The sequence below is a fragment of the Syngnathus acus genome, chromosome 3 (assembly GCF_901709675.1).
Source record: "Syngnathus acus chromosome 3, fSynAcu1.2, whole genome shotgun sequence".
Taxonomy (NCBI): Eukaryota; Metazoa; Chordata; class Actinopteri; order Syngnathiformes; family Syngnathidae; genus Syngnathus; species Syngnathus acus.
This window is the reverse complement of record NC_051089.1, coordinates 14,810,508-14,827,082: the sequence shown is the minus strand read 5'-3', so window position 1 is coordinate 14,827,082 and position 16,575 is coordinate 14,810,508. Positions and strand designations below refer to the sequence as shown.

General features: G+C 41.1%; 1 pseudogene; it reads right to left on the bottom strand.

Moving 5' to 3' along the window:
- Nucleotides 1-2,064: 2,064 nt before the first annotated feature.
- Nucleotides 2,065-16,356, bottom strand: LOC119120919 (annotated as a pseudogene).
- Between the last annotated feature and the right edge of the window lie 219 nt (nucleotides 16,357-16,575).

The following is a 16,575-nucleotide window of genomic DNA, read 5'->3' as shown; positions in this document are numbered from 1 at the left end:
CTCTTGCCAGCTGTGGCAACCTCATTTCATGACTTGTGTCCCTTCAAAGTACTGAGAGGATCTTGGGATGAGACCGTTTTAGTGTATTGAAACAAAATGCAGGTATACAATGCAAATTCATAGCCTGTTATCCACCAGAACCTTCAAGATTTGGGGATTTCCTCAACACTGAAGAAAAAAAAGAGAGTGGCAATTGAGCATTATTCTAACTTCTTTTTTCCTGTTTATTCTTATGCAGTTATTGCAAAGTGTATTAAATGTTCCATTTGCAGATCACCTCTTAAAAAAGAAGTACAATAACTTATTGACCTTTAATCACACAAAAACATCACACATCTTGCTTGCAACGATAGCTTAAAAGCCATCAATTCCTATAGAAGGGGAACCAACACAAATACTTGATAAGCAAAAAAGACCGGATCATCTCCAAGACTCCTGCACACATGAAAACAAGGTATAATACAAATACTCCTGTACTGATTGAATGACTTCAGTAGTATTTGAAAAGGAGACCAAGTGGGGGCATCCATGGTATTACTCATGTTCTATATTCCCTTTGGAGTATACGTGTTGATCCACCATAAACAGGATGATTGCAAACATGAGTATGCATTAAAACATAACCTTATGTCCACATTGTTTGTGGATGCTGTGCAGCCCAAAGACAGTCGGGTGTGTCTGTCCTGACACAAGGATCCCGCTGGCTCCCCAGGGCTCAGTGTTAATTAAAAATATTTCCTGGGTTGGCTGCGCCTCGACCCTGAGCCAGAGAACTCTGTGATGGCTCTGCAGATTTGGACCTGTGGACACGTTGTGCAAAGGGCCAAGCGAAGAGCATCGGCGTGAGGGGAGTTGGGGGGGGGGGGGGGGGGGGAGGATCTTTGAAAGCAGAGACATGACAGCTGAGGGGGAAGCATGTGTGAGGCATGTTTGTTTTGCATTTAGCCCCTGAGCACAGCTGTGTGCACTGTCCTTTTCCCAGAACACTGGAACACAGCAGAAAGCCTCTCCACCCAAGCCCTCAGCAAGCGAAGGGGGGGGCCCCCCATGTCCACGTATCCAAGCCAATCCTCTCACTTTTGATATATGGACTATACAGTCCGGATTATGTCCTGCATATGCCTTGGATTTGGACCAAGGGGTAAAACTGGATTGTGATTTGAACAAGTCCGGTGTGGACGTGCTCTGCTGACAGATTATAGCCTGCACTACACTTCTTTCACCTGCTGAGAATGTGGTTCCTATTCGACAATTTTCAACGGTTACTGTGCCCAAAGCTCTTCGACAAGGTATCGGCGTCATGCAATCTTTGCGAACAAAGGAACATAACCTGACATTGTGTCAGTGATTTAGGAGCGCAAACGTTATCTGCTATTCTGTCCTCAGGCATCTGGGGGAATAATAAGACTTCCCACAGTGGACTTGAAGCATCTGTATTGGATGGAGGTAAACAAGCATAGAGGAGACTTGGAAGGGAGCTGCTCTGAACTGAAAGTTAAGATGCATACTTGAATGTCTTTGTTGTGGAAGAACCTGATCTTCAAGGGGGAGCAACAAAGCTCAGTGTTCTGTGCATTGTTGTGCAATGACATCCTTCATTCGAAAAAGAAAGTAGTAGAAGCAACATAACATTTAAGGCCATGCTTGTCTTACAACTCTTTAAAGGGAAAATCAACCCCCAAACTTTCTTTGCTGTAATATTTCCTATGAAGTCCCATTAGTCTCTTAAATGTATGTTGCTATGTTGTGATTGATGTCACTCTGTACGACAAGTATGTACTTTTCCTGACACGGTGGATGCTTAAAATGTTAAAAAAAAAAGAAAAAATAATATAGAACAAAACCAAGTGAATGAGGCCCCACTGTCCAACACAACATATTTTGTTCCTGTAGCTTGATGGTTTTACGGATGATAATCTCTGAAATCCACACTTGTTTAAAAACATTCAAATTCATACATGAGGGAGCTGTTTTCGCTACTGTTTTAAATTAAATCTGAAATTTAGCCTGTCTCGATGCTTGATTTTGAAGCAAATCCTGCACGGCCCACACAAAACTCAAATTTTAAATAGTGAAGTAAGAATAAAAGAGCACCCGAACTCACTGAAAGCACTGTACAAACAAACCTTCCTGTATTTTAGCAAAATAAGTGCATGAATTAGTTTAAAAAAAAATACTGTACTCTAACGGCACAGAGTTGTCTCCCACTCCACAAAGTCCACTTCAAGTCATTCTGAATAATTGCTTCATCATTTGCATTTGTCAGCAGCCTTCATGAAGGTAGTCACTGTTGCCTGTAGATTTTATGTGTGCGCCTTCAGCCCACTCCAGGCTGGCTCGGACATCAACAGGGAGATAAAGATCGTCCCCTTTGGCTTTGACGCATCATGAGGCCCAAGATATGGCTGCACTGTGCTCTTTGGCCTTCATACGCAGAGAGGCGATACTCGAGGACTTGCGGTCAGGGTCCATGTTGAGATCATACGCGTTGAGCCCCGTAGCCATGCCGGGAGATCCTCCGAACAGGCTGCCCATGTGAGCTTGGCCCATGTGACCTCCGGGGCTGGGAACACCCAGGAACTCAGACACCCCGCTGGCCGAGTGGGGGTGAGGGGTCATGCATGGGGTCACCGTGTCACAGGGCACCACGCAGCCTGGCACAGGTGACGCTGCGCTTGCTGCCGCTAATCCAGGAAGGGTTCTGAATCTGAAGCAAAAAGAAATAAAACATATATGCTACAGTTATGAGATCCAATAATCCTGGGACTGGTCTAACAGTGCACATGGCCCAGAAGTTACATTTAGAAACTTTAGTAGTAATATCCGTTTCCTGGAATTGAATTGAGTGTTTCTTTTATTTTGTCAAATTTCTCTAGTCTGTACTGCTTCTGTTACGTTTTAGGATATTCTTCTGATTGTATTTTGGGAATCAACTATAAACATTTAACTTAATGTTGTGAGTAAATAAAGTGCACAAGTAAAAAACAACACGAAAAGCCAAAATGTATAATGAAAAATATATGGCATTAATCAGGACCATCTTAACCCCAGGGCCGCTTGTAAAATAATTATTAAATTATTCTGATCATGAATGAATGAATGAATCCACATTTAATGTTGCACTACCTGTGCGTAACTCTCGGGACGTGTCAGCAGAGGCAGCTCGTAAGTTGTGGAGAAGTGCGTTCGAACCTGCTGCATTTGACCAAAACGCTCCCTCTTTCTCCATTTGGCCCGCCGGTTCTGGAACCACACCTGAGCAGAAGATGCATGTTCATTTGATAGATCTTCACATTCCCAAGCACTAAACACTTTCTGAAAATGCATCATCTTTATAGAACATCTGGTAACTTAGATCTATTCCAATTGGACAAAGAAAAGTGCAAAAATGTATAGATAGAAAAAAACATACATATGTATGTGCGTACTTATTACACATATTAATGCACCGATCGATGGAGTACTGATTAGAGGTTGCATGTTCCCCGTGCTTCGGTCCACACTGCAAAATAATTAATGTTAGGTTCATTGGAGACTCTTGTGTGTGTGACTGGTTAATTGTTCCATCTCAAAGTCAACTGGGATAAGCTCCAGCTCCCCCGCAAACTTAATGAGGACAAGTGGCATTGAGAATGGATGGATGGAAGGACAGACGGACGGAAGGAGGGATGGATGATATTGGTTTGAAAATAAAACAAATAAATAAATAAGCTTCAACTCTTCATCCTGTTTGAAAAGCTGTTGGCATTTTAGTGTACTGTACATTTATAGTTCAAATCATAATATATCTTTTTATGAAAAGCTTGGATCCGAGCAGTTCTGCCAGGAAATGCATTTATTACAAGTAGCTTGGAAAATGCAGGCAAGAATGTTATGCGGGTTTTCTAAACAACCTTCACTTCTACAACAAAATGTAAACAGATCTCTCTCAGTTCACCTTTGCTTATTTGCAATGTGACAAGCGCTGAGTGCCTCATGTTTCCTGTAATCATATTTGACGTTTGGACTTAAAACTGCCGTGTAATGAAAGCATCAGTGTGCTGCGTGACATCACACTGGCTGAAGGCGTGCCACGTACAGCGCCACCGCCAGATTGATTAGCGCACAAAGTGTGAGCTTCTTGAGTTTCACCCATCAGCTCTTTGCATTTGTACACTGTGCTAAGATTAGGAGGCAATAATGAGAACATTGAAAGGTGAGATGGCATTGCAACATAGCTTTGTTTGCATTTTCCTTTTTAATTTCCTGTCGCCCAAAGCTCCCTGGCGGTCAGATACCGGTGCTGCATAAATTACGGAAGCAGAGCAGATGTCTTCCTCTGTTCTTTCTTCCTCAGAGTAACAACTACTCCAGGACTAGTTTGAACCTTTTCTTCACGTGAGATGATTCACATCCCAACACCGAGTGTCCCAATCTCTCCCAGTTCAATCTGGTGGTTATTATGAAGAGAGAATGTATTTGCATGTTGCACACGCTGTGTCGTGACAGTAATTGGTAAAGACCTTGACAGCTTAAGTAGCTGCCGGACTTTCAATGAGGCTTTATTTATGTTCCAGTCCGAGAGAGTGAGCGAGCAGAGAAATGCCAAACAGGTCCCAGCAGGAGAGCTGTACGGGCCCAGGAACACTTTGAAGTGTGAGAGCAGCTTGGAGGATTGATAACCCGCCTCTGCTGTCACTCATGTCAGCTGAAAAGAAATCTGAGGCTGAGCCTGGCTTCACTTTTCCAACACCCTCAAAGCACCGTTAATATGACGGAAACACTTTGGACCGGTGTTGTGGTTCGTTAAATGTACGTTTGTACTGCCAAATCCTCCCATATTCACCGACTAATCACAACATTGCAGGCATGAAACGGCCAGCCTTAACAAAGAGGACAGTTTGTTCCATTGTCATTGACATTGCCAGAGAGGTATTCATCGGTTTATTATTATGATGAAAGTACACAATCAGACTGAGATGTTGTTTTTTTTGCGTCTCATCAAAAACGTTTGAGAAATTAGAATATTCTATAAGAGTCCATTTATTTCTATCTTTCAAATTCACTCGGCGAGGCCAAATGTATACATATTTGGTTGAACTGCAAAAATGTTCACATGTACCTAATGTCAAACTTGTCGTCGCAATTTTTAACGCTCTTTGAGCTCCCCAAACTGACCGGACGAAGAATCTGAGAGACGTGATGTTATTGGAACCCCTGACCTTTGATCTATGGCCCTTCCCTGTATCGGCACTGCATATGACTCCAATCTGAACTCACTTTTGCCCTCTGAAAGCCAGAGGCAGAAAAAGCAAACAACTTCGGACTACAGATCCTACATCTTTCATTAAAAGTACTTTATGTTCCGGGATAAAGGTCAGCCTCCTCCGAGATGTATTTAACCCTTTTCCTCAAAGCGGGTTTCACAATTTATGTTTGAGCTTTAGTCAACCAATACAGTAATGGTTCCCACTTGAGACTCGCCATTCATTTCTTTGGCAAATGTCCTGAATGGAGCACAGAGCGGGCGTCGAGGCTTCTCGGATCCTTTTATCTTTTGACCGTGAGTGTTTAAGAGGGCCGCTGGGAGACCCGAAGGGCTGTAAAAGCTGGAGCCATCTGAGTCACTCGATTGTGATCGTGTGAGCCTCACAGCGACCTTCAGAGCTGAGTTATAACCCTGCGGCTGCGTGTCACTGTTGCTGTTTGTCTCCTCCAAGAGCGGTTGTAAACTTACTCTTATCCTATGCCACGGGCACGTAGCCAGTGTGGAGCCAAAATCAAATATGTTTTTTTTTTTTCATTATCTAGAGCAACGAATTGTCTTGGCACAAGACAAGGGTTGAAATATCAATGGCTACCTTGCACCGGGCTTTTGTTTCACACCTCTACCCGGGAGACCACAGCGGGGACACATTCTTTTCTGAACAGGATGTTAATGAAAGAAAAACAAGGAGAATCCAAAGGCTTAGGTTGTCTGCGGCCCACAGATGTTCACATACACGACATAGGAGTAGTGGAATCGAACAGAAATGTGCTGGAATGCATTACGGCATCACCACCAGATTGCATGCAAAGTGTTCCAAATGGTGACTGGATGTTTGACTCTCGGGACTTGGGGGTTGGGCGGCAAACCTGGCGTTCAAGGAAAGGATGTTTACGAACGTGCCGCTGACCACCATCAAAACACAGTTGAGCTCATCTCCTCATATGCTGCTGATGAAAGTGTGTTCTCCAAAAACACAACATGTGAGGCCCAGGCAACCCAAACCATCGGACCCCCCGGGGGCCCCTGGCCTCCCCCACTCCCACATTACCAGATAAATGTCTCACGTTTTTCTCTGAGTGACGTTATCTGTGCAGGACTGCAGATGTTGAAGGACCCGTGAGCTGGTGTTCTTACAAAGCTTGATCCCACCGAGGCACATTTTTCACTTTTCTATTTTCAGAAAGTTAAGGAGAGCAAAATAACAAATCTTGACCACTTTTTGGCCTGTTTCCCAGCTGCATTTGCCACCTTCCTCCCACCTATATCTCTTTACATGCTATACATTCCTGGAGAATTCCTGAGGTGTGTACAAATCCTCTACAGAGGAAGCCAAAAGTAGAGGACGAAATATTTTCCATTATCCTATAGGATGATATATACATTTGTAATGCACCGTGTTCAAAAGTGAGTAACGTACATGACAAATGTAAGTCTTAGTGCTTAAACTACAATATTATGGTATCGGATAGCATACGTTCAATTTTGACTGGTCAACAACAGTGCAATGGAAAGAACAAAACATTGATCCCATCCATCCAGGTGGGGTACACCTTGGACTGGTCCCCAGGACACATGTAAACAAGCAACCATTTACACTCACAATCTAACCTACGTTTAATCTATTGTGGTCGTGGGTCGCTAGCTGCCCATCCTTGATTTAGATCCGTGAATTAACCTTGCTTGCATTTGTAAAGGAAAACACTAAAGGCAAGAATATACCATGTCCACGCAGGATGGCCAAAGTGGCAATTTGAATCCTGAACCTCAGAACTTTGAAGCAGATGTGATAAACGTGTTGCCTAATACAAAAAAAATGTCATTTAAAAAAACAACAACAAAATATTTTCGTGGCAAGGATGCAAAGTTACGTAGACTACGTAGACTTCCTCTTCCTCATTGACTCCATTGTGACATTCCAGTATGATGTCAAGCTATTTAAGCAGCTGGTACGGCGAGCGCCATCTAACCAACCTCAACACAAGCAAAGTAGATTAGGGTCAAACTTTCCAAACATTCATTCATCCATTCACCAGCATATCCTTTTCAGGGTCACAGGAAATTTGAAGCCGATCCTAATTGATGAAACGCGGACTCACATTAGAGTCAAGCACTCACAGAGTGGTTGTGATTGGGCCACTGAGTGGGAATTGAGTTCATAAGAGCGAATCAATGTTTCAAACTGAAATGTCTTATAGTTTCACATACGTATGTCTGTTTATTGGGACCTAAAACGTCTGTGGCTATATGACCAAAAAGTCTTTGGCTGTATGACGACTATCTTTTCGTGTCAGTGGTCAAACAAACAAACAGTCAACATGACTATCATGAGTGTAAAATGCAAGAATACCTCCTGAACAGTGTAGCACCAAGTGCCAGACATTTGAACAGTTTTCTTTCCAATGTTTTTCTTGGATTATTTTAAAGCCAAACGTTAAATCGAAAGAATTACGATGTGGCTTCATCTGGAAGTACGGTCTGGCAAAGCAAAGAGTTTTTATTAAAATACTTAATTTGTGGCTGTAAAATTAATACTTGCTTGGTTACAAAAAAAGAAAATAAAAAAATTAAAGGGTAGATAGTAGTGACGTTAAAGGTGAATGATGTAACCAAGTGTTGTTACCTGCACACGTGCTTCAGTCAGGTCCGTCCGTAGCGCCAGCTGCTCACGGGCGTAAACATCTGGATAGTGCGTCTTCTGAAAGACCTTTTCCAGCTCTTCCAGCTGGTAGCTGGTGAAGGTGGTGCGATTGGCGCCTCTTCTTGCCTTTATTGCTCTCGCTGCTATCACTCTTATCATGGGGGTTGGCTAAATCAGCGCCTGGCAACCTATCAGATGTTGCGTTGACACTCTGATCCTTCACGGCCAGGTAGCTGGTGTCCATTGTTGGATGATCGGAGAGTGGAGTCAAGTCCGAATCCGTTAGATGTGAACTGTCTTTACCTAGAAGACAGAGAGCAAATGAAGCAATTTTAGGGATTTGTAAATGGAAGGAATATAGTGGCGGTTTCTGGCATAAGCGGCATTGTCGAGGGCTGTGGCAAATTGCCCTAAACTGAAGAGAAAATTGTTACCTAAAATGGTTTTCTATTGTCTAACGGCACGATATGTCAATCATTGGTTGGGGAATTCGAGGGCTAGGGTGGGGGATTGGGGAATGATGGGAAATGTAAGCTACACTTATAGTAAACATGGAAAGGAAAAGGTCAAAACGAAAAGGTGCAGTTTGGATAGAAAACAAAAGAGGAGGTGAAATGAGCATACAATATATGCAGGTTGGTTTAAAGATACTTTTATTCTTAATGACTAGACTGTCCCATGTTATTTTGTAGGGGAGGGGAGTTCTAATTTAAAACTATCAACAACCTGTTATGGAACATTTATTGGTATAGTGCTTTATGACCTGTTATCATGTTGTTGTTTTATTATTAGCCCCTTGTTAATATATTAGCTTCATGCAAGATATGTGCTTGATTGCTTCTGATATTTCTGAGAGAAGATTTACCCAATCTAATGAGAGCCAATAAAACAGCTAGACTGAGAAATTAAAAATATCATCATGTTCCATTTCAGTAACAAAATAATATTTTTATTAGTGTGTTTTTTTTGTGAAGGAATGTACTGGATTGTTAATGCATCATTATGATGCAATGCATTTGTCAACCACCAAGAACAACAGGCACAATAAGACGTATTGTACATTCAAAACAAAACTATCAAAACCGAACATTATTTTTCTGTCGCCACATTAGATGTGTGGCAACAGAAACATCCAGTGAGAACTGCATGAGCTCTTTTCATTACCTGCCAACAAAAATGTACATTCAAATCCCACTATAGTTGCGTGAATGTGCTGAAACTTTAACTCTACCATCACTGGCACCATTTGAACATTTTCCATTGTGCCGCTAAAGTGCTTGAAATGACAGTCACTTGGCAGCTTTGCATAGCTCATAATTCGCCAGTAGGATTTATGATGGGGTGGAGCAAATGCATTTCTTGGTCTTTAGTTGCGAAATGTGTTGGCTTCCAGTGTTAATGTGAGCACTGATTAGATTTCCCGTCATGATAGATGACATTCACTTTCGTTCTCTATAGATCATTCTCTGATGTTGGGAGGTATGGACGCTCTATGTGACAAAGTGGCTCTTTTAATTGCAGAGAAAATTTTAAGATTCAGAGAAGCTGGATGTTTGCCATGCGGCGTCACCTGAACTGTCATGCTGAATTTGCAAAGATGTTATTTCTGGCTACAAGAAACTAAACACACTCACTTAATGGCATTGCAGCATGTGAATTTTCAAACCTCAGACAAATCTGCGCTAATAAATCTTCATGAGCATCTGTCTGCCAGCGTCCATCAAAATGATCCAGTGTCTTACTCATTTTTGGATGTGATTGCATAAAGTCGAGCGTGGGATACCAGAAAGTTTTGTCTTGGTGCTTTTATTTTGTGTGTGACCAATTGCCAACATATATGCAAAACCCTCTCATGTGATCCATTCAGGACTCTCAGTTATGTTTGCATTCATGCGGGCTCTCGGCTTTGGGTCGCTTACACCTACTGACCCGGAACCAACACGCATGGCAGGTCACTCAAATGTTAGAAGTAGCTATGGTGATCCAACATTCAAAACGTGTTGTTGTTTTTGCTACACATTGGTGCAAAACAAGATGTTTGTTTAGAGTGATTAATCATCTTGTGAGTTACTTCAGGTAGATGCGATAGATGGCTGGTTAAACAAAAACAAAAAAAAGCCCAATAGAACAGGCGAAATGGTACAGAAAATGAATCCATCCATTCATGAACCTTGCACAGGTCGACATCTCAACTAACAACCACAGTTTAGATGAACAATTAAGCTAACACACGATGATGCTTTTGGAACGTGGGGGAAGAAAAGCCGCACAGCGAGCACGACAAAACCAAGACGTGACCAGTGTTTCAAACCCAGAATCTCACTATGAGGCTATCCGCTATTCCACCACAGATGATTATATCATATATCCAATTTGGTTACTACCATTCATAGTGTCTTCTATCATCCACAAAAATAAAAAAATAAAAAATCATGAAAAAAAAAAACATTTCAATAAAATTCATTTTGAAAAGGCCTCAATTGTTAGGGAGATTGAAATTTTACACACTAACTTCAAGCAAATGCTTCTGTGCATTTTCACGCTGCTTGTGAGAGAGATCAACCACTAAAGAACTAAACAAGCATTCTTTGAATTGATGAAAGCAATGCAGAATATCAACTCATCAGAAAATCAGGTAATGGAGTTTGCAAGAGCAGACTTTTTGGTGTTTGACTAATTCGGAAAAAAAAAGCTTAAATATTTCCAAAGTTGGTGACACAACTCCCTCTGGGAGTCCGGCAGCGGGCTCCTTGTCCATGACTCATGTATATGGTTTTAGACCCCAACGTCCTTCGCTTTAAAATTCCTGCATAAACAGTCCTAGTCGTGATCATCATATTTCTCTGCCGGATCGCCGCAGTCCTGTCAGGTTGGTGAGTGATGACCACTAACTGATAAAAGACTACTGTTCATGTTGCATTTTGGCAATGAAGGAGCTAATGTGCTTTCTTGAAAGGTTCTGCCGCAACGGGAAAATAAGAAATGCTTTGCTGAGTCTTGCAGCACATGGAAACTTTTATCATGTCTGAGTACAACCAACCGTCATCTCCTTTCACTAAATTATTACGAGACCATCAGTTCATCTTCAGCCTACACCTGTGTAGCAACACACGCCGAGTACGGCTATAAAATAATGATTTGACTTACAGCTGCACAAGTGAGAGCACATGTTCCAGTAGTTCTGAACAGAGTATTTCAATAGTTGTGACTCACATCATGTTTTTTTTTTACCCCTCTCCCAATATCCTATTACAACTATTGCAAGATATCTGACATGTGTTATTTTGTTGAAATATGCATTCCAAACAATTGTTTGAAGGCAGCACATGTTGTATCAAACCAAGTACCATGGAAGAGCCCAATTTCTGCTATGATTCACGTGTGTGTGTGTGTGTGTGTGTGTGTGTGTGTGTGTGTGTGTGTGTGTGTGTGTGTGTATATATATATTATATTTAAAAGAATATATATATAATTTTTTTATTTTTTTTATTTTTTATATAATATATATATATATATACACACACAAAAATATATGTATATATACAGTATATATATAATATAGTATAATATAATATATATATAATTTTTTTAATATATTTTCATATATATTTTTTTAAATTGCTCAATAGCTCATTGGTAATTTGCCTAACCTGTCTAACTAAAAATACAGCATGGATCAACTGATACATCATTGTGTCTGGTGACTAATTTTTCTTTTTATCATTTGAAAACACCACTGCACTGAACCAAAAAAAAAAAAAGAAATGACACCAGAATTGAAACTACAAACATAAGTTGAGCGACCTCCAGGACAGTAAATCAGTGAGGAAAGAATGCCTTTGTACGTCTTTTGTGGGGTTATTTTACGGTCTGAGAAGAAGGATTGCGAGGGAACATAAAGTTTCTGTCGGTGCCCTGCTTTGCTGCAAGATATTGAAGGACATAAACATGCACGCATCAAACTACTGGACATTGTATTAAAGCCTCACCAACAGGTCTGGCTTCAGTCTCTCTACTGTTGCACCCAAAATATATCATTACATCTCCTCTGATCTTTGTGAAATAGCAGCGAGCACACAACAACTGGCACTTTCTGTTGAGCGATGCCAAGCATATTGGGATAATGCCGCGCGCACACACTCCTCTTCATAAGAGGTGTAAATTTGGAGCCGTCTTGAAATCCGGAAATAGTCACAGTGTCTCACAGACAGACGATCGGCAAACATCAGCACAATGCTCTTCCCCCCACCCTTCCAATGTGAGAGACGTTCACTTTGAAATGCAGCTCTGCTGACTGAGCACAGATGATCTATCTCAGCAGGCTGTGTAATGTTTATAGACTGTGAAAAGAATCCATGAAGTCCAAGACTGATAAATCACATCTCAAACACTTTTCCTTCTTCGTACACCCACCCTTGTCTCGCTTCCAAATGTTTCCTTCGCCCGCTCGAGCAAAGATGAACATCCTTCATCTTGTGATTTTTGTGGTTTGATTGGGGAGGGGGGTGAACATTCCGTCTGAGAGAACAAAAAAAAATCTTTACGTTTGAAAACTCACTACATCGCTCTATCGAAAAGTACACATGCTTCTTAACCTGTCGATATGTATTTTTGTTGTCATCATTGCAAGTGGATGTTGAACTGTGCAGATTAATGACTGCATGTACTGTTTTCCTCTGAGAATTGCCTGAGAAATTATGTGAAAAGTTATAGATTACACTGTGTTCCAGGCAGACGACTTTCCATTAGCTACTGTGAAATGTACTACATTCATAAGTGTCACTGCACTTTTTGCTGGTTCTGCATGTCTACACAATCTCCCTAATGCGATACACCCCAGAAAATGGCACATTATGCAGAAACACACCCCACCATTTTGGCAACTTTAGTTTCAGATTTATTTTTTTTTAATTCAAAGATGATTTTGGATCATTTTTAAACAGTGGCTTCTTTGTATTTTACGATATTGGACACATATTTTGACATGACTTTACTGCTTAGTTGATCCTTTTGCACCTTGCCTATAAAGAATATACTATATATATACTATTGACTGTGAAAAGTTATGAGTACAATAATTTGCTTACTATTATAGTCTAGTACTTGGGGAAGTAAAGCAAAAAAAAAAATCCTACAGTTAGCACCCATGTGAGCTGGTTAAAATGACATCTAGCTAAAGCTGTTAAAAATATTTGACCGAATTTTAAATTTTGTTCAGGCATATTTTGATGTTTGAAAACCCATACCTGGTAATATTTCATTCTTAGTCTACTTCTATTTTCAAAATGTTTTTATTTTAGAAGAAATTATACAAGGAAATCCTCAAACAACTGCATAGCCCATACTTGACTCTTTAAGATATAATAAAAACGCATTTGAGACTTTTAAATTGGGTACAATCATCACAGATGTTTGATGGGTTTTTCTTTCTTTCTTTTTTTTTTTTTAAATAAATGTGATCTTCAGCTGTGACATGACAAGAAAGTGAGCAGAGGAAGTTCTGGACTGCTTCTTACCCCCGCTGCTCTCACCGGGCCATGCAAAGCGGGCCCTAATGCAAATTGGCCTGCCATAGCTGAAACTAAATGGTAAAACGATCCTGAGTCCTTGTCACCTCCACTCATGTCACGGACATACGAAAGTGTGTCTCAGTTGTCTGGGCCTCGTGGCTGGTTCCCATTACCGCCTGCTCCAACCAATCACCTCGGACGGCCGTTACAGGATAGCGGAATGGACCTGTCGCACCAGCTTAAAGATGGCGAAGGGGCACATAGGCGGAAAATGAGGTCCAAGGAGAAACTTGATGCACTTTATCTCTAAAGAGCCATCAGTACACTTAAAACTCAACATCAATGTAGATACACTCATCTAAACCCAAATAAATAAATTAAATAAATAAATAAATAAAGTAAGCTATACTTCAAGTTTTAGAAAAAAAGCACAACTAACTTAATTACGTGAAATTGGTGTGACATGTTCTACCTTTAGGAGTAGATTGAACGAATATCTTTGGATTAAATTTTACATGCATACCTTTCAAACATGAGTTAGAACTTAAAAGACTGAAGTCATTTCACCATTGTCCTGTTTCTAATTTTTCAAATGGACTATTGCCATTGTGGCAATTATCATCAACGTATTTGCAAATGGTTGACGATACAAAAGAAAAATACGGGTGCAGTTAAACCTTTACAAGATCCAACTGGAACCCAAGTGTTGCAAAGATCTGCGCAATGACATTGCGGGGCCTCAAATGGATATTCTGTGGCGTGTGTGCGTGCGGGGGAAGCGGCCTACGACCCCAAACAGATGAGACAGGAAGCTAAAGGTCACACGCTGAGGGGAGACACGGACACATCAAATGAAGAAATGGGACGTCTCTCGAGGATAACAAAGACTTGGAGGGGCTGCTTGAGAGGGAATTTTCCCCCGAGACTTTTCCGTGCATGACTTTGACCATTAGTTTTTGCAGCACATTTGTTAAAGCATACAGAGTTTAAGTCTAACTGTACACAGAGTGTGTTTTTGTCAGAGTGTCCGTCCAATCAGTTTTCCTTAGTAACAACGGGGAAAGCGGCATTGGAAAACAATATTTACAGGGCCATTGCAGCCAAACATGTCTCGGTGCAGTTGACCTTTCATGACATTACCACTTTTCTTACCCCTTCCTCGAAACCTTGTTCTAAACACTAATAAGATGAGGAACGTGAACATTTTATGGAGAAACTGTCTTGTGCAACGAATTGTTTTTATGGGTTTTCCTATTGTAAATCCTGCTGACTTTGTGACCTAAATGTGGTTTTTGAAGGTTAAGTTTAATCATTTCACCTGGGTTCGTTTATGCTTTATTAAGCCCTATAAATCCTAATAATAATACGGATACTGACATAAATGGCAGAGCTATTCCAATATTGGATTGTAATACATGGAATTGCATTTGGAATGTTATTATTAAATGTGTTTAATCATGTTATTCATCAAAATGCTAAGACTGTAATTGATTGGTTTATTTCTAATAAATTAACAATGTAATAATGTAATATAATAATGCATATTTTTCATTCTAAAATTAAATGTTATGTAGGCACTGTAGCTACGTCTTTAGAACAATCACATTTCTGATTTCGGAATGAAAAAGCTTCAGTTGACAGAACATTTGAAGCGGATGAACTATTAGACATTTTTACAAAGACCAAAAAAAAATATGATAGGCCTATGCTTGTTATGAATTAAGAATAGTAATTGATATTGATAAATATAATTTTGATATTATGTGGCCTACTTTTTGGTTTAATCTAAACTTTTATTGATAAATTTAGTTTCTGAAGTCTGCTTTGGGAGCGTTGAAAAATGATTTAGTCTTATTTAATAGCACAGATTGCATAAAACAAAAAGACAGGCTGGAATGAAAAGAGGGTCTTCATCCAAGAACGGGTCAAAGACACAATCACTTTCCCCCTGACTACTTCGATCTGTACAATTCAATCATAAATAAATATTTCAATCGACAAGGTGGTTTGCAACAATAAATTAGTATTTATTTGCTTCCTTATGTATAATTTATAGCTTGGACCTTTTCGAAAAATGAGCATCAATTTTAATCACGTCCAATGAAACGATTGCGGAATGGTGTCATTGTCACTTTTATGTGATGTTTTTCTTCCTGGTAACACGATCGTCTCTTTAGTGTTGGACCTCGCTGTTCATCCCCAAACGTGGGTCAAAGTTTTATTCGCCCCCTCATTCGTGGCCCATTTCGGTGCAATTAAATGTAAGTGGTCCCAATAAGGCCGCGAGCAACACCACGAAAGAACGAAAAACACGATCATTCAATTGTGGCATCCCGGTTCGATATAATGAGGGATTGTGATACAGATTATCGCATTTAATGGGCGCTAATTTGATGAAGGCAACGTGATCATCGGGTGCATAAAAAAGAAAGCCACTCTTGATCACGCGCAGAAAACATTTGGAAGCTCCACGAAGCATATTGCGCAAGAATCGCCAATTTTTCTCACCCGCAGCATCCTTCACAGTAATTCGGGGGGAGCGCCCGCTCCGCTGAGACATTATGCCGAGGCCCACTCACCATAGCAGGGGACGATCTCTGCGCCTTCCCGGTGTCCCTCGCCTTCCTCCGGAGGTGTTTTACTGGAGGACCTGTGCGTGAAGAGGTGGAATTTGCTGAAAGCAGCGTGACCGGCTCCGGCTGCGTCCAATGAGTGGCACTCCTGCTGGAACGAACTCCGGGGCTTGTCTCCGTACGCGTGACCTTTGTGGGCCTGCAAGAACGCAGTGGGGCTGTATTTGGTATCAGGGGATGCTGGCAACGTCCTGAAGTGTTCCGTTTGCTGGTCCCGAGTTTGTGCTGCAGGAGGACTATAAAATGCATCCATGGAGGTCATGTCGCAGCTGTATGGACTGAAGATCTCGGCGCTCATGCCTAAAAAAAAGTGGTAAAACTTTCTCTCTCACTCGCTCACCCTCTCTCTCTCTCTTTCTCTCTGTCTTTTTGAAAAGGGAAGCTGCACACACACGTGCGTGCACACACTCAAACACACTCCTCCTCTGTAGTTCACACGCACACATTCAAGCATGGGCCTACAGCAGCTGGCTTTGGTTATAAAACCATTGAGAACTTTTCCAGGAACACTGTCGTTGAGCAAACACCCCCTTTAGGTCTGAGGAT